Here is a 15,677-nt window from a genome sequence, read left to right as displayed (position 1 = left end):
ATTTGAGTCTTATCATCGTCTTCCTCATTGTCTCCACCAACAGGAGTTACAGTTTGGGAATGAGGGTCTACATTATGGTCAGAACCTTCTGGGTCTGGTCCTGGATCCGACTCATAAAGATTCTGGGCATCAGTGCAGATCATTTCCTCGTCTGGATTCACAGAAGCGCTGGAGTCGACCTCTGATTCCCAGGCTATAGTATGAGTAAACAGCTCTGCAGACTCAACCATCTGTTCTACCTCATACTCAGACGGGCAGCTGGAGATTTGGGAGCTGTGAGGAAGCAAGTGCGATTTGGGTGACACCTTTGAGGACTGGAGTATTTGTGATGTTGAAGTTGATGTGGAGGAGAGCCCACTTAAAGGAGCACTTGATATCCGTTGAAGCACCTGCTGTTTTTGTGCCTCATCTGGAATTTGTAGCGATTGGCGTGGCCGTAAGAAAGGGATCTTATCACATTGTCCGCTAAAAGAAGTAGACATTTTAGTTTGGCTGGAAGATGGTCTTTCTTCTGCACCTACCCCACGGACACAACCTTTTTTCCCCTTCCCAACACGCCTATTCCCCTTTCCACCAGCAGCAGGCCTTTTTCCACTCATTTTGGTGGTTAACTAATTCACAACTCTGGAGTTGTTTGCACAAAAAAAAACAATGGATGGTAACCGAGCAGAGCTGAGTGGCCAAACTGTGGTATTAGGCCAAAACTATTGGCTAGAAGCCCAAATATTTTTTCAGAGCTAGATGCAGAAAAAAATAATTTTTAATTTGCAACCTGATGGAGGTCAGTATAGATGGACTAATAGACCAAGTCCCACACACTGCTAGAAGCCCAAATATTTTTTCAGAGCTAGATGCAGAAAAAAATTATTTTTAATTTGCAACCTGATGGAGGTCAGTATAGATGGACTAATAGAACAAGTCCCACACGCTGCTAGAAGCCCAAATATTTTTTCAGAGATAAATGAAGAAAAAAATTATTTTTAATTTGCAACCTGATGGAGGTCAGTATAGATGGACTAATAGACCAAGTCCCACACACTGCTAGAAGCCCAAATATTTTTTCAGAGCTAGATGCAGAAAAAAATTATTTTTAATTTGCAACCTGATGGAGGTCAGTATAGATGGACTAATAGAACAAGTCCCACACGCTGCTAGAAGCCCAAATATTTTTTCAGAGATAAATGAAGAAAAAAATTATTTTTAATTTGCAACCTGATGGAGGTCAGTATAGATGGACTAATAGACCAAGTCCCACACACTGCTAGAAGCCCAAATATTTTTTCAGAGCTAGATGCAGAAAAAAATTATTTTTAATTTGCAACCTGATGGAGGTCAGTATAGATGGACTAATAGACCAAGTCCCACACACTGCTAGAAGCCCAAATATTTTTTCAGAGCTAGATGCAGAAAAAAATTATTTTTAATTTGCAACCTGATGGAGGTCAGTATAGATGGACTAATAGACCAAGTCCCACACACTGCTAGAAGCCCAAATATTTTTTCAGAGCTAGATGCAGAAAAAAATTATTTTTAATTTGCAACCTGATGGAGGTCAGTATAGATGGACTAATAGAATGATGCTATGCCCAAAAGATTTTACTTCACTAGGTGCAGTAAAAAAATTGGTATTTTATACACAGGTGGTATATCTTGCAACACAGATAGGCTACTCCACTGACTAACACACTCTGCAATAGGCCAAAAAGGATTAGCTTTGCTAGATTCAGCCAAATGCTGTGAAAAAAACTTGCACAGCACTGGCACAGACCTGCCTGGCAAAAACTGATAGGAACTGATGTAACCTAGTCCTGAAAAGGACTCCAATTACAATTAGTCTTTACTCCCACAATCTATCTATTTAAGAGCACAGACCTGCCTGATAAAAGTCATAGGAAATGCTGTAACCTAGTCCTTAAAAGGACTGCAATCACAACTATTCCCTACTCCCAAGCTATCTGTATATTTGTGCGAAAATTGGCTTGAAATTAACAAGGTATAGCGCACACAGCATCAGCGGTGCCGTCTAACACGCAGCTGCAGCAGTGAGAAAATGGTGGCGACGGGGAAAATGGCTTGGTCTTATAGGGCAAGGACATGTGACATACACTGCCAATCACACATGCCCTTGCTTGTGTGAAAAAAAGCACTTCGCTCCGTGTGTGCGCTGCTGATAGGCTGACAGATTGCACCTCCCCACTGCAAATGCGGGAAAGAGAAAAAAAAATGGAGATCTTCATTGTTCCTGCAGAGATCCATCCCCTGCCCCTCCCCCCGCCCCGCTGTACACTCAAACTGCGTATTAACATTAATTTTCATCATTACTGAGAAAAAATCCAGTTATGATTTTGGTGCACGAACAGTTATCGAACATAACCTCGAACAGCCGAATTTTTCTCAAATTGTTCGTGTTCGCCGACCGGCTCGAACACCGCCCAAAACAGCTCGAATTTGAGATTGGCGAACAGTTCGAGTAGAACAACGCTCATCTCTAAAGAAGAGTGATGAGTATTCAGCCCAGTGAACGGCTATCAGATTTGGGCAGTTAAAGGCAGGTGAAGTTGCATCATCAAGCGGTTGATTTAGTTTACTCCAAAGCTGAATTCACATTCACACAGCTCAGTATTGATTAATTTTGACTTTCATATTGGTACTGCTAAATGTGCTGCAAAGAAAAAAAAGTAGGAATCACTCTGATTCTGTGTGTTTTTTATGGGAGACATCATAGCTGCTAGTTTCCACCCATCAGCTTAAAGAGTACTGAAAGTTAGACATAGAGTCTACAGAGGGAAAAATGCAGAAAACAAGTCATAAAATTGCCAAAGTAGTGTTAATCCTCATATCCACATGACATTTATTTCTGAAAAGCTAGGTATGATTTAAACAAAGCTAAATGATAGGTCTAGGTTAAAAAGGCTCAAAACTGAGCAATGATGTAAATAATGGACCCTCAGATTAAAAGACGGGTGCTTTACAGACTGAGCTATCCAGGTTCTTTCTAAGTGCACTTTTGCAACATTTTAAAAAAAAATGTCTCTGTCCATATTTAAGTATACTCAGAAACATTATCATCCAATATGACTGTTCAAAGCCAAAACCAAGCACATAATCAATGATTTGTCGTGAATTTGGACATATTCAAAGACATGTTATTTTCTCTAGTGTAAAAGAGCATTTTATTTCTCATGTCAAACAAGTGCATTAAGCATGCAACTAATCTTCAAGCACAAGCTGAGATTTAAACAATACAAAGTGATCTGTTGAGATTTAAAAGCTTAACGCCTGAACAGGGACTTGAACCCTGGACCCTCAGATTAAAAGTCTGATGCTCTACCGACTGAGCTATCCAGGCTCCTTCTGAACAAACTTAGCACATTTTTCAAGATTTGCTTCCGATTCATCTAAATGTATCTTCAGATATGTTGATTTTTTTCATATGTGTGTACATACCCAAAACCAAAGCCAGCACATAGTCTGCCAGCATAATGAGGTGTCAGGTTACATCTCTTTTTATACTCTATGTATAGGAAACAGGGGAAGAGGAATGATGAGTATTCAGCCCAGTGAAAGGCTATCAGATTTGGGCAGTTAAAGGCAGGTGAAGTTGCATCATCAAGCGGTTGATTTAGTTTACTCCAAAGCTGAATTCACATTCACACAGTTCAGTATTGATTAATTTTGACTTTCATATTGGTACTGCTAAATGTGCTGCAAAGAAAAAAAAGTAGGAATCACTCTGATTCTGTGTGTGTTTTTATGGGAGACATCATAGCTGCTAGTTTCCATCCATCAGCTTAAAGAGTACTGAAAGTTAGACATAGAGTCTACAGAGGGAAAAATGCAGAAAACAAGTCATAAAATTGCCAAAGTAGTGTTAATCCTCATATACACATGACATTTATTTCTGAAAAGCTAGGTATGATTTAAACAAAGCTAAATGATAGGTCTAGGTTAAAAAGCCTCAAAACTGAGCAATGACGTAAATAATGGACCCTCAGATTAAAAGACGGGTGCTTTACAGACTGAGCTATCCAGGTTCTTTCTAAGTGCACTTTGGCAACATTTTCAAAAAAAATGTCTCTGTCCATATTTAAGTATACTCAGAAACATTATCATCCAATATGACTGTTCAAAGCCAAAACCAAGCACATAATCAATGATTTGTCGTGAATTTGGACATATTCAAAGACATGTTATTTTCTCTAGTGTAAAAGAGCATTTTATTTCTCATGTCAAACAAGTGCATTAAGCATGCAACTGATCTTCAAGCACAAGCTGAGATTTAAACAATACAAAGTGATCTGTTGAGATTTAAAGCCTTAATGCCTGAACAGGGACTTGAACCCAGAACCCTCAGATTAAAAGTCTGATGCTCTACCGACTGAGCTATCTAGGCTCCTCCTAAACAAACTTAGCACATTTTTCAAGATTTACTTCCGATTCATCCAAATGTATCTTCAGATATGTTGATTTTTTTCATATGTGTGTACATACCCAAAACCAAAGCCAGCACATAGTCTGCCAGCATAATGAGGTGTCAGGTTACATCTCTTTTTATACTCTATGTATAGGAAACAGGGGAAGAGGAGTGATGAGTATTCAGCCCAGTGAAAGGCTATCAGATTTGGGCAGTTAAAGGCAGGTGAAGTTGCATAATCAAGCGGTTGATTTAGTTTACTCCAAAGCTGAATTCACATTCACACAGCTCAGTATTGATTAATTTTGACTTTCATATTGGTACTGCTAAATGTGCTGCAAAGAAAAAAAAGTAGGAATCACTCTGATTCTGTGTGTTTTTTTATGGGAGACATCATAGCTGCTAGTTTCCACACATCAGCTTAAAGAGTATTAAAAGTTAGACATAGCGTCTACAGAGGGAAAAATGCAGAAAACAAGTCATAAAATTGCCAAAGTAGTGTTAATCCTCATATCCACATGACATTTATTTCTGAAAAGCTAGGTATGATTTAAACAAAGCTAAATGATAGATCTAGGTTAAAAAGCCTCAAAACTGAACAATGACGTAAATAATGGACCCTCAGATTAAAAGACGGGTGCTTTACAGACTGAGCTATCCAAGTTCTTTCTAAGTGCATTTTGCAACATTTTCAAAAAAAATGTCTCTGTCCATATTTAAGTATACTCAGAAAAATTATCATCCAATATGACTGTTCAAAGCCAAAACCAAGCACATAATCAATGATTTGTTGTGAATTTGAACATATTCAAAGACATGTTTTTTGTTTTTTTCTCTAGTGTAAAAGAGCATTTTATTTCTCATGTCAAAAAAGTGCATTAAGCATGCAACTAATCTTCAAGCACAAGCTGAGATTTGAACAATACAAAGTGATCTGTTGAGATTTAAAAGCTTAACGCCTGAACAGGGACTTGAACCCTGGACCCTCAGATTAAAAGTCTGATGCTCTACCGACTGGTAGAGCATCAAGCTCCTTCTGAACAAACTTAGCACATTTTTCAAGATTTACTTCCGATTCATCTAAATGTATCTTCAGATATGTTGATTTTTTTCATGTGTGTGTACATACCCAAAACCAAAGCCAGCACATAGTCTGCCAGCATAATGAGGTGTCAGGTTACATCTCTTTTTATACTCTATGTATAGGAAACAGGGGAAGAGGAGTGATGAGTATTCAGCCCAGTGAAAGGCTATCAGATTTGGGCAGTTAAAGGCAGGTGAAGTTGCATCATCAAGCGGTTGATTTAGTTTACTCCAAAGCTGAATTCACATTCACACAGCTCAGTATTGATTAATTTTGACTTTCATATTGGTACTGCTAAATGTGCTGCAAAGAAAAAAAAGTAGGAATCACTCTGATTATGTGTGTTTTTTATGGGAGACATCATAGCTGCTAGTTTCCACACATCAGCTTAAAGAGTTTTGAAAGTTAGACATAGAGTCTACAGAGGGAAAAATGCCGAAAACAAGTCATAAAATTGCCAAAGTAGAGTTAATCCTCATATCCACATGACATTTATTTCTGAAAAGCTAGGCATGATTTAAACAAAGCTAAATGATAGGTCTAGGTTAAAAAGCCTCAAAACTGAACAATGACGTAAATAATGGACCCTCAGATTAAAAGATGGGTGCTTTACAGACTGAGCTATCCAGGTTCTTTCTAAGTGCACTTTTGCAACATTTTCGAAAAAAATGCCTCTGTCCATATTTAAGTATACTCAGAAAAATTATCATCCAATATGACTGTTCAAAGCCAAAACCAAGCACATAATCAATGATTTGTCGTGAATTTGGACATATTCAAAGACATGTTTTTTGTTTTTTTCTCTAGTGTAAAAGAGCATTTTATTTCTCATGTCAAACAAGTGCATTAAGCATGCAACTAATCTTCAAGCACAAGCTGAGATTTAAACAATACAAAGTGATCTGTTGAGATTTAAAAGCTTAACGCCTGAACAGGGACTTGAACCCTGGACCCTCAGATTAAAAGTCTGATGCTCTACCGACTGGTAGAGCATCAAGCTCCTTCTGAACAAACTTAGCACATTTTTCAAGATTTACTTCCGATTCATCTAAATGTATCTTCAGATATGTTGATTTTTTTCATGTGTGTGTACATACCCAAAACCAAAGCCAGCACATAGTCTGCCAGCATAATGAGGTGTCAGGTTACATCTCTTTTTATACTCTATGTATAGGAAACAGGGGAAGAGGAGTGATGAGTATTCAGCCCAGTGAAAGGCTATCAGATTTGGGCAGTTAAAGGCAGGTGAAGTTGCATCATCAAGCGGTTGATTTAGTTTACTCCAAAGCTGAATTCACATTCACACAGCTCAGTATTGATTAATTTTGACTTTCATATTGGTACTGCTAAATGTGCTGCAAAGAAAAAAAAGTAGGAATCACTCTGATTATGTGTGTTTTTTATGGGAGACATCATAGCTGCTAGTTTCCACACATCAGCTTAAAGAGTTTTGAAAGTTAGACATAGAGTCTACAGAGGGAAAAATGCCGAAAACAAGTCATAAAATTGCCAAAGTAGAGTTAATCCTCATATCCACATGACATTTATTTCTGAAAAGCTAGGCATGATTTAAACAAAGCTAAATGATAGGTCTAGGTTAAAAAGCCTCAAAACTGAACAATGACGTAAATAATGGACCCTCAGATTAAAAGATGGGTGCTTTACAGACTGAGCTATCCAGGTTCTTTCTAAGTGCACTTTTGCAACATTTTCGAAAAAAATGCCTCTGTCCATATTTAAGTATACTCAGAAAAATTATCATCCAATATGACTGTTCAAAGCCAAAACCAAGCACATAATCAATGATTTGTCGTGAATTTGGACATATTCAAAGACATGTTTTTTGTTTTTTTCTCTAGTGTAAAAGAGCATTTTATTTCTCATGTCAAACAAGTGCATTAAGCATGCAACTAATCTTCAAGCACAAGCTGAGATTTAAACAATACAAAGTGATCTGTTGAGATTTAAAAGCTTAACGCCTGAAAAGGGACTTGAACCCTGGACCCTCAGATTAAAATTCTGATGCTCTACCGACTGGTAGAGCATCAAGCTCCTTCTGAACAAACTTAGCACATTTTTCAAGATTTACTACCGATTCATCTAAATGTATCTTCAGATATGTTGATTTTTTTCATGTGTGTGTACATACCCAAAACCAAAGCCAGCACATAGTCTGCCAGCATAATGAGGTGTCAGGTTACATCTCTTTTTATACTCTATGTATAGGAAACAGGGGAAGAGGAGTGATGAGTATTCAGCCCAGTGAAAGGCTATCAGATTTGGGCAGTTAAAGGCAGGTGAAGTTGCATCATCAAGCGGTTGATTTAGTTTACTCCAAAGCTGAATTCACATTCACACAGCTCAGTATTGATTAATTTTGACTTTCATATTGGTACTGCTAAATGTGCTGCAAAGAAAAAAAAGTAGGAATCACTCTGATTCTGTGTGTTTTTTATGGGAGACATCATAGCTGCTAGTTTCCACACATCAGCTTAAAGAGTTTTGAAAGTTAGACATAGAGTGTACAGAGTGAAAAATGCTGAAAACAAGTCATAAAATTGCCAAAGTAGTGTTAATCCTCATATCCACATGACATTTATTTCTGAAAAGCTAGGTATGATTTAAACAAAGCTAAATGATAGGTCTAGGTTAAAAAGCCTCAAAACTGAACAATGACATAAATAATGGACCCTCAGATTAAAAGACGGGTGCTTTACAGACTGAGCTATCCAGGTTCTTTCTAAGTGCACTTTTGCAACATTTTTCGAAAAAAATGTCTCTGTCCATATTTAAGTTTACTCAGAAAAATTATCATCCAATATGACTGTTCAAAGCCAAAACCAAGCATATAATCAATGATTTGTCGTGAATTTGGACATATTCAAAGACATGTTTTTTGTTTTTTTCTCTAGTGTAAAAGAGCATTTTATTTCTCATGTCAAACAAGTGCATTAAGCATGCAACTAATCTTCAAGCACAAGCTGAGATTTAAAAAATACAAAGTGATCTGTTGAGATTTAAAAGCTTAATGCCTTAACAGGGACTTGAACCCTGGACCCTCAGATTAAAGGTCTGATGCTTTATCGACTGAGTTATCCAGGAACCTTCTGAGCAATTTTAGCACATTTTTCAAGATTTGCTTCTGATTCATCTAAATGTATCTTCAGATATGTTGATTTTTTTCATATGTGTGTACATACCCAAAACCAAAGCCAGCACATAGTCTGCCAGCATAATGAGGTGTCAGGTTACATCTCTTTTTATATTCTATGTATAGGAAACAGGGGAAGAGGAGTGATGAGTATTCAGCCCAGTGAAAGGCTATCAGATTTGGGCAGTTAAAGGCAGGTGAAGTTGCATCATCAAGCGGTTGATTTAGTTTACTCCAAAGCTGAATTCACATTCACACAGCTCAGTATTGATTAATTTTGACTTTCATATTGGTACTGCTAAATGTGCTGCAAAGAAAAAAAATTAGGAATCACTCTGATTCTGTGTGTTTTTTATGGGAGACATCATAGCTGCTAGTTTCCACACATCAGCTTAAAGAGTTTTGAAAGTGAGACATAGAGTCTACAGAGGGAAATATGCCGAAAACAAGTCATAAAATTGCCAAAGTAGTGTTAATCCTCATATCCACATGACATTTATTTCTGAAAAGCTAGGTATGATTTAAACAAAGCTAAATGATAGGTCTAGGTTAAAAAGCCTCAAAACTGAACAATGACGTAAATAATGGACCCTCAGATTAAAAGACGGGTGCTTTACAGACTGAGCTATCCAGGTTCTTTCTAAGTGCACTTTTGCAACATTTTCGAAAAAAATGTCTCTGTCCATATTTAAGTATACTCAGAAAAATTATGATCCAATATGACTGTTCAAAGCCAAAACCAAGCACATAATCAATGATTTGTCGTGAATTTGGACATATTCAATGACATGTTTTTTGTTTTTTTCTCTAGTGTAAAAGAGCATTTTATTTCTCATGTCAAAGAAGTGCATTAAGCATGCAACTAATCTTCAAGCACAAGCTGAGATTTAAACAATACAAAGTGATCTGTTGAGATTTGAAAGTTTAATGCCTGAACAGGGACTTGAACCCTGGACCCTCAGATTAAAAGTCTGATGCTCTACCGACTGAGCTATCCAGGCTCCTTCTGAGCAGTTTTAGCACATTTTTCAAGATTTGCTTCTGATTCATCTAAATGTATCTTCAGATATGTTGATTTTTTTCATATGTGTGTACATACCCAAAACCAAAGCCAGCACATAGTCTGCCAGCATAATGAGGTGTCAGGTTACATCTCTTTTTATACTCTATGTATAGGAAACAGGGGAAGAGGAGTGATGAGTATTCAGCCCAGTGAAAGGCTATCAGATTTGGGCAGTTAAAGGCAGGTGAAGTTGCATCATCAAGCGGTTGATTTAGTTTACTCCAAAGCTGAATTCACATTCACACAGCTCAGTATTGATTAATTTTGACTTTCATATTGGTACTGCTAAATGTGCTGCAAAGAAAAAAAAGTAGGAATCACTCTGATTCTGTGTGTTTTTTATGGTAGACATCATAGCTGCTAGTTTCCACCCATCAGCTTAAAGAGTAGAGAAAGTGAGACATAGAGTCTACAGAGGGAAATATGCCGAAAACAAGTCATAAAATTGCCAAAGTAGTGTTAATCCTCATATCCACATGACATTTATTTCTGAAAAGCTAGGTATGATTTAAACAAAGCTAAATGATAGGTCTAGGTTAAAAAGCCTCAAAACTGAACAATGACGTAAATAATGGACCTTCAGATTAAAAGACGGGTGATTTACAGACTGAGCTATCCAGGTTCTTTCTAAGTGCACTTTTGCAACATTTTCGAAAAAAATGTCTCTGTCCATATTTAAGTTTACTCAGAAAAATTATCATCCAATATGACTGTTCAAAGCCAAAACCAAGCACATAATCAATGATTTGTCGTGAATTTGGACATATTCAAAGACATGTTTTTTGTTTTTTTCTCTAGTGTAAATGAGCATTTTATTTCTCATGTCAAACAAGTGCATTAAGCATGCAACTAATCTTCAAGCACAAGCTGAGATTTAAACAATACAAAGTGATCTGTTGAGATTTAAAAGCTTAACGCCTGAAAAGGGACTTGAACCCTGGACCCTCAGATTAAAAGTCTGATGCTCTACCGACTGGTAGAGCATCAAGCTCCTTCTGAACAAACTTAGCACATTTTTCAAGATTTACTTCCGATTCATCTAAATGTATCTTCAGATATGTTGATTTTTTTCATGTGTGTGTACATACCCAAAACCAAAGCCAGCACATAGTCTGCCAGCATAATGAGGTGTCAGGTTACATCTCTTTTTATACTCTATGTATAGGAAACAGGGGAAGAGGAGTGATGAGTATTCAGCCCATTGAAAGGCTATCAGATTTGGGCAGTTAAAGGCAGGTGAAGTTGCATCATCAAGCGGTTGATTTAGTTTACTCCAAAGCTGAATTCACATTCACACAGCTCAGTATTGATTAATTTTGACTTTCATATTGGTACTGCTAAATGTGCTGCAAAGAAAAAAAAGTAGGAATCACTCTGATTCTGTGTGTTTTTTATGGGAGACATCATAGCTGCTAGTTTCCACACATCAGCTTAAAGAGTTTTGAAAGTTAGACATAGAGTCTACAGAGGGAAAAATGCCGAAAACAAGTCATAAAATTGCCAAAGTAGTGTTAATCCTCATATCCACATGACATTTATTTCTGAAAAGCTAGGTATGATTTAAACAAAGCTAAATGATAGGTCTAGGTTAAAAAGCCTCAAAACTGAACAATGACGTAAATAATGGACCCTCAGATTAAAAGACGGGTGCTTTACAGACTGAGCTATCCAGGTTCTTTCTAAGTGCACTTTTGCAACATTTTCAAAAAAAATGTCTCTGTCCATATTTAAGTATACTCAGAAAAATTATCATCCAATATGACTGTTCAAGGCCAAAACCAAGCACATAATCAATGATTTGTCGTGAATTTGGACATATTCAAAGACATGTTTTTTGTTTTTTTCTCTAGTGTAAAAGAGCATTTTATTTCTCATGTCAAACAAGTGCATTAAGCATGCAACTAATCTTCAAGCACAAGCTGAGATTTAAAAAATACAAAGTGATCTGTTGAGATTTAAAAGCTTAATGCCTTAACAGGGACTTGAACCCTGGACCCTCAGATTAAAGGTCTGATGCTTTATCGACTGAGTTATCCAGGAACCTTCCGAGCAATTTTAGCACATTTTTCAAGATTTGCTTCTGATTCATCTAAATGTATCTTCAGATATGTTGATTTTTTTCATATGTGTGTACATACCCAAAACCAAAGCCAGCACATAGTCTGCCAGCATAATGAGGTGTCAGGTTACATCTCTTTTTATATTCTATGTATAGGAAACAGGGGAAGAGGAGTGATGAGTATTCAGCCCAGTGAAAGGCTATCAGATTTGGGCAGTTAAAGGCAGGTGAAGTTGCATCATCAAGCGGTTGATTTAGTTTACTCCAAAGCTGAATTCACATTCACACAGCTCAGTATTGATTAATTTTGACTTTCATATTGGTACTGCTAAATGTGCTGCAAAGAAAAAAAATTAGGAATCACTCTGATTCTGTGTGTTTTTTATGGGAGACATCATAGCTGCTAGTTTCCACACATCAGCTTAAAGAGTTTTGAAAGTGAGACATAGAGTCTACAGAGGGAAATATGCCGAAAACAAGTCATAAAATTGCCAAAGTAGTGTTAATCCTCATATCCACATGACATTTATTTCTGAAAAGCTAGGTATGATTTAAACAAAGCTAAATGATAGGTCTAGGTTAAAAAGCCTCAAAACTGAACAATGACGTAAATAATGGACCCTCAGATTAAAAGACGGGTGCTTTACAGACTGAGCTATCCAGGTTCTTTCTAAGTGCACTTTTGCAACATTTTCGAAAAAAATGTCTCTGTCCATATTTAAGTATACTCAGAAAAATTATGATCCAATATGACTGTTCAAAGCCAAAACCAAGCACATAATCAATGATTTGTCGTGAATTTGGACATATTCAATGACATGTTTTTTGTTTTTTTCTCTAGTGTAAAAGAGCATTTTATTTCTCATGTCAAACAAGTGCATTAAGCATGCAACTAATCTTCAAGCACAAGCTGAGATTTAAACAATACAAAGTGATCTGTTGAGATTTGAAAGTTTAATGCCTGAACAGGGACTTGAACCCTGGACCCTCAGATTAAAAGTCTGATGCTCTACCGACTGAGCTATCCAGGCTCCTTCTGAGCAGTTTTAGCATATTTTTCAAGATTTGCTTCTGATTCATCTAAATGTATCTTCAGATATGTTGATTTTTTTCATATGTGTGTACATACCCAAAACCAAAGCCAGCACATAGTCTGCCAGCATAATGAGGTGTCAGGTTACATCTCTTTTTATACTCTATGTATAGGAAACAGGGGAAGAGGAGTGATGAGTATTCAGCCCAGTGAAAGGCTATCAGATTTGGGCAGTTAAAGGCAGGTGAAGTTGCATCATCAAGCGGTTGATTTAGTTTACTCCAAAGCTGAATTCACATTCACACAGCTCAGTATTGATTAATTTTGACTTTCATATTGGTACTGCTAAATGTGCTGCAAAGAAAAAAAAGTAGGAATCACTCTGATTCTGTGTGTTTTTTATGGTAGACATCATAGCTGCTAGTTTCCACCCATCAGCTTAAAGAGTAGAGAAAGTGAGACATAGAGTCTACAGAGGGAAATATGCCGAAAACAAGTCATAAAATTGCCAAAGTAGTGTTAATCCTCATATCCACATGACATTTATTTCTGAAAAGCTAGGTATGATTTAAACAAAGCTAAATGATAGGTCTAGGTTAAAAAGCCTCAAAATTGAACAATGACGTAAATAATGGACCTTCAGATTAAAAGACGGGTGATTTACAGACTGAGCTATCCAGGTTCTTTCTAAGTGCACTTTTGCAACATTTTCGAAAAAAATGTCTCTGTCCATATTTAAGTTTACTCAGAAAAATTATCATCCAATATGACTGTTCAAAGCCAAAACCAAGCACATAATCAATGATTTGTCGTGAATTTGGACATATTCAAAGACATGTTTTTTGTTTTTTTCTCTAGTGTAAATGAGCATTTTATTTCTCATGTCAAACAAGTGCATTAAGCATGCAACTAATCTTCAAGCACAAGCTGAGATTTAAACAATACAAAGTGATCTGTTGAGATTTAAAAGCTTAACGCCTGAAAAGGGACTTGAACCCTGGACCCTCAGATTAAAAGTCTGATGCTCTACCGACTGGTAGAGCATCAAGCTCCTTCTGAACAAACTTAGCACATTTTTCAAGATTTACTTCCGATTCATCTAAATGTATCTTCAGATATGTTGATTTTTTTCATGTGTGTGTACATACCCAAAACCAAAGCCAGCACATAGTCTGCCAGCATAATGAGGTGTCAGGTTACATCTCTTTTTATACTCTATGTATAGGAAACAGGGGAAGAGGAGTGATGAGTATTCAGCCCATTGAAAGGCTATCAGATTTGGGCAGTTAAAGGCAGGTGAAGTTGCATCATCAAGCGGTTGATTTAGTTTACTCCAAAGCTGAATTCACATTCACACAGCTCAGTATTGATTAATTTTGACTTTCATATTGGTACTGCTAAATGTGCTGCAAAGAAAAAAAAGTAGGAATCACTCTGATTCTGTGTGTTTTTTATGGGAGACATCATAGCTGCTAGTTTCCACACATCAGCTTAAAGAGTTTTGAAAGTTAGACATAGAGTCTACAGAGGGAAAAATGCCGAAAACAAGTCATAAAATTGCCAAAGTAGTGTTAATCCTCATATCCACATGACATTTATTTCTGAAAAGCTAGGTATGATTTAAACAAAGCTAAATGATAGGTCTAGGTTAAAAAGCCTCAAAACTGAACAATGACGTAAATAATGGACCCTCAGATTAAAAGACGGGTGCTTTACAGACTGAGCTATCCAGGTTCTTTCTAAGTGCACTTTTGCAACATTTTCAAAAAAAATGTCTCTGTCCATATTTAAGTATACTCAGAAAAATTATCATCCAATATGACTGTTCAAGGCCAAAACCAAGCACATAATCAATGATTTGTCGTGAATTTGGACATATTCAAAGACATGTTTTTTGTTTTTTTCTCTAGTGTAAAAGAGCATTTTATTTCTCATGTCAAACAAGTGCATTAAGCATGCAACTAATCTTCAAGCACAAGCTGAGATTTAAACAATACAAAGTGATCTGTTGAGATTTGAAAGTTTAATGCCTGAACAGGGACTTAAACCCTGGACCCTCAGATTAAAAGTCTGATGCTCTACCGACTGAGCTATCCAGGCTCCTTCTGAGCAATTTTAGCACATTTTTCAAGATTTGCTTCTGATTCATCTAAATGTATCTTCAGATATGTTGATTTTTTTCATATGTGTGTACATACCCAAAACCAAAGCCAGCACATAGTCTGCCAGCATAATGAGGTGTCAGGTTACATCTCTTTTTATACTCTATGTATAGGAAACAGGGGAAGAGGAGTGATGAGTATTCAGCCCAGTGAAAGGCTATCAGATTTGGGCAGTTAAAGGCAGGTGAAGTTGCATCATCAAGCGGTTGATTTAGTTTACTCCAAAGCTGAATTCACATTCACAAAGCTCAGTATTGATTAATTTTGACTTTCATATTGGTACTGCTAAATGTGCTGCAAAGAAAAAAAAGTAGGAATCACTCTGATTCTGTGTGTTTTTTATGGTAGACATCATAGCTGCTAGTTTCCACCCATCAGCTTAAAGAGTAGAGAAAGTGAGACATAGAGTCTACAGAGGGAAATATGCCGAAAACAAGTCATAAAATTGCCAAAGTAGTGTTAATCCTCATATCCACATGACATTTATTTCTGAAAAGCTAGGTATGATTTAAACAAAGCTAAATGATAGGTCTAGGTTAAAAAGCCTCAAAACTGAACAATGACGTAAATAATGGACCTTCAGATTAAAAGACGGGTGATTTACAGACTGAGCTATCCAGGTTCTTTCTAAGTGCACTTTTGCAACATTTTCGAAAAAAATGTCTCTGTCCATATTTAAGTTTACTCAGAAAAATTATCATCCAATATGAC

General features: G+C 36.8%; 5 non-coding genes across 5 annotated transcripts; all 5 read right to left on the bottom strand.

Moving 5' to 3' along the window:
* Nucleotides 1-3,276: 3,276 nt before the first annotated feature.
* TRNAK-UUU (transfer RNA lysine (anticodon UUU)) lies at nt 3,277-3,349 on the bottom strand. Its single transcript has one exon. It is a non-coding gene; the product is annotated as a tRNA-Lys (tRNA).
* Nucleotides 3,350-4,320: 971 nt separating this feature from the next.
* On the bottom strand, nt 4,321-4,393 carry TRNAK-UUU (transfer RNA lysine (anticodon UUU)). Its single transcript has one exon. It is a non-coding gene; the product is annotated as a tRNA-Lys (tRNA).
* A 5,184-nt stretch (nt 4,394-9,577) lies between these two features.
* Nucleotides 9,578-9,650, bottom strand: TRNAK-UUU (transfer RNA lysine (anticodon UUU)). The gene has a single exon. It is a non-coding gene; the product is annotated as a tRNA-Lys (tRNA).
* Nucleotides 9,651-12,729: 3,079 nt separating this feature from the next.
* On the bottom strand, nt 12,730-12,802 carry TRNAK-UUU (transfer RNA lysine (anticodon UUU)). The gene has a single exon. It is a non-coding gene; the product is annotated as a tRNA-Lys (tRNA).
* Nucleotides 12,803-14,831: 2,029 nt separating this feature from the next.
* Nucleotides 14,832-14,904, bottom strand: TRNAK-UUU (transfer RNA lysine (anticodon UUU)). Its single transcript has one exon. It is a non-coding gene; the product is annotated as a tRNA-Lys (tRNA).
* Nucleotides 14,905-15,677: the final 773 nt, after the last annotated feature.

Source organism: Phyllobates terribilis, unplaced genomic scaffold (assembly GCF_046119375.1).
Source record: "Phyllobates terribilis strain yellow unplaced genomic scaffold, ASM4611937v1 Scaffold_1__5_contigs__length_1240528914, whole genome shotgun sequence".
Classification (NCBI taxonomy): Eukaryota; Metazoa; Chordata; class Amphibia; order Anura; family Dendrobatidae; genus Phyllobates; species Phyllobates terribilis.
The sequence above is the reverse complement of the archived record's forward strand: the minus strand, read 5'-3'. Positions and strand labels throughout refer to the sequence as shown.